A 2,837-nucleotide genomic window follows, 5' to 3' on the forward strand; every position below is an offset into this window, starting at 1 on the left:
CTTTGCAGCAAATTCTTGACTGCCAGACTATCTTAGACCAGGCTAGTAATTTGAATACTTTAGATAAACAGCCACCAAGAACTTGTGTACACACATACAGATCTTTTTTTGATGGTGCCTTCTTCAAACAAAATGAACTGTTGCCTAAACAAGAAAGCATTTCATTGATATTATATATTGATGATTTTGAGATATGTAATCCTCTTGGTACATCAAGGAGGAAGCATAAAATGTGTGGTTTGTATTGGATTTTGGGTAATTTGCCACCAGGCTGTAACTCTGTTTTGTCCTCCATCTATTTGGCTGCTTTAATCAAAACTGATGATCTGAAGTGCTATGGCTATGAGAAAGTTTTAGAACCTGTAATTAAGGATCTTGTAATTTTGGAACAGAGTGGGATATTTCTAACAATGTTGGCAAGAACAGTAAAAGGCACAGTTCAGTGTGTGGTCGCTGACAACCTAGGCGCACACGGTATTGCTGGATTTGTTGAAAATTTCACAGGGTCATACGTATGCAGATTTTGCACTGCAGAAAAATCTGACTTACAGACAAAAGAAGTTAGAAGTGGAGTCTTTACTCTGAGAACCAAAGACATTCATGCAGATCATTTAAGAATCCTTGAGGAAAATGGATTGCCCAGCTACTATGGTGTGAAATCAAAGTGTATTTTGTCAGAGCACCTTTCATATTTTGATGTTACAACTGGGTTTCCTCCAGATATTGTGCACGATCTTTTTGAAGGAATTGTTCCTTTTGAACTTGCACTTTGTCTCAATATATTCATTAAAAAAAAAGTATTTCACATTATTTACATTGAACAAGGCAATATCATCTTTCAACTTTAAGTGGACTGACAAAACCAATCAACCTCATCCTGTGCCTCTTAGTTTTGGGTCCAGAAAAACTGTTGGGGGAAATGCGCATGAGAACTGGAGTCTAATCAGGTTTTTGCCTTTTTTGATTGGACATAATGTTCCCAGTGAGGAACCAGCTTGGCAGATCTTAACAGATCTGAAGGACATTGTTGATCTTGTGGTCTGTCCCGTTCATACTGAGGACTCCATTGCATATCTTGATTTCAAGATCTCTGAGCACAGAATCAGATTTCAAGAGGTTTTCCCAGACGTTAAGCTTAAACCAAAACACCATTTTTTGGAGCATTATCCATACTTGATCCATCAGTTTGGTCCACTAGTTCACCTATGGACTATGCGTTTTGAAGCAAAGCATAGCTTTTTTAAAAGAGTAGCAAGGAATATCAGGTGCTTCAAAAACGTGCTCCTTTCCCTTTCAGAGAAACATTAGTTTCAGATGGCATATCATTTGCACTCGTGTAGCTTTGCCAGACCTCCATTGGAAGTGACAAATATATCCACTGTACACATCGATGTACTGAACAAGGACATTTCAAATGCCCTGAGACAGAAGTCTTCAAATATAGATACAGTGAGCTTTGCCAAAACTGTGACATATGATGGACTAAACTACAAGTGTGGCATGATCTTGATCTATGGGTCTCTGGGAGGACTTCCAGAGTTTAGTGAAATCCTCCAAATGGTGATACTGCAGGACAAGTTGATCTTCATTGTGAAAAAGCTCAGTGGATGGTACATTGAACATTATAGAGCTTATGATCTCAAAACGTCACCAGGCAAGGAAGTGGAACTTCTTGAGCCACAAGATCTACATGATTCCTACCCACTGGCAGACTACACAATCCGAGTGATGCGTCTTGTCACATTGAAAAGATATGTCCATGTTTAAAGGGTGAGGAAGCTAAAAGTGATATTTCATTAGCTGGAAAAAGAAATAATTCATAACTATTGTGTTCTCAAAACAGATTTATTTCATACCAGTGTTTTTTTTTGGTTTTCAAAGGTTTTATTTATCATTTCACCAACAAATAATTACACTAGGTAAATATCAGAAAATATATAAATGTGTGGGCTTTTTTTGTGTGGTCAGAGTTTTAATGCTTCACCTGCAAAACAACAATATATTTGTTTTTGTATGACTTCCTATACATATTTGTTATTGGTGCAAGACTAACTATCAACCCTTTGAAGATTTCAAATGATAACATTCAATTTGTTTGCACATACAAGTTGTCAACTGCAGATGGAACCTAACATTGAGGATAAGGGTGGGCATTATGTCATTTTTTAAAGATGTGCTGATTGAGTCCAGTCAGCAAATGCCGCCAGTGGAAAAGGGATTTACACAAAGTTGTAGTCCTTTTACTGAAAACTGATAACACATCTATAAGATGATACATTAACAGTGTGAATAATAAGGAATTATGTTTAATGTGCCTTTCTTAAAACGTATTGTGCTTGTGTTGTCTTCTCAGACTGCCATGGCTGATTCGACGCCTGCAAGACTGAAAGTGATTTTGGGGGAGAACAACATTGAAAAACTGTCTCTTCCAAATGGCATACCGGAATCATTGGATGACCTTCTCAGCAAGTTAAAGACTTTCTTTGGGTTAAAGGGCGACGTCAGACTGCAGTACATGGACCAAGACTTTGGCAACGACTTCTTCAATCTGAATTCCACCACTCAACTTCAGGATTTGGGAACAATCAAAGTGATCCACCAGCAAACAAATACACCTTTGAACATTGCCACTGATACCACATCATCGTCTTCACTTGAGTGTGATGGCAATGTTTCGTTGGCATCAGATGACACAATAATCCTCTCATCCCCCGAATCTGTGTCCTCTCGAGCCAAACAGTGGCCAGCGGACTTTCCGATTCCTCAATTTTCATATGACACGGAGCTGCAGCTAGTGAAGGGGAATTCTGAGTTTAATGGAAGCCACAAAATGTTGA

This window comes from Gymnodraco acuticeps, unplaced genomic scaffold (genome assembly GCF_902827175.1).
Source record: "Gymnodraco acuticeps unplaced genomic scaffold, fGymAcu1.1, whole genome shotgun sequence".
NCBI lineage: Eukaryota > Metazoa > Chordata > Actinopteri > Perciformes > Bathydraconidae > Gymnodraco > Gymnodraco acuticeps.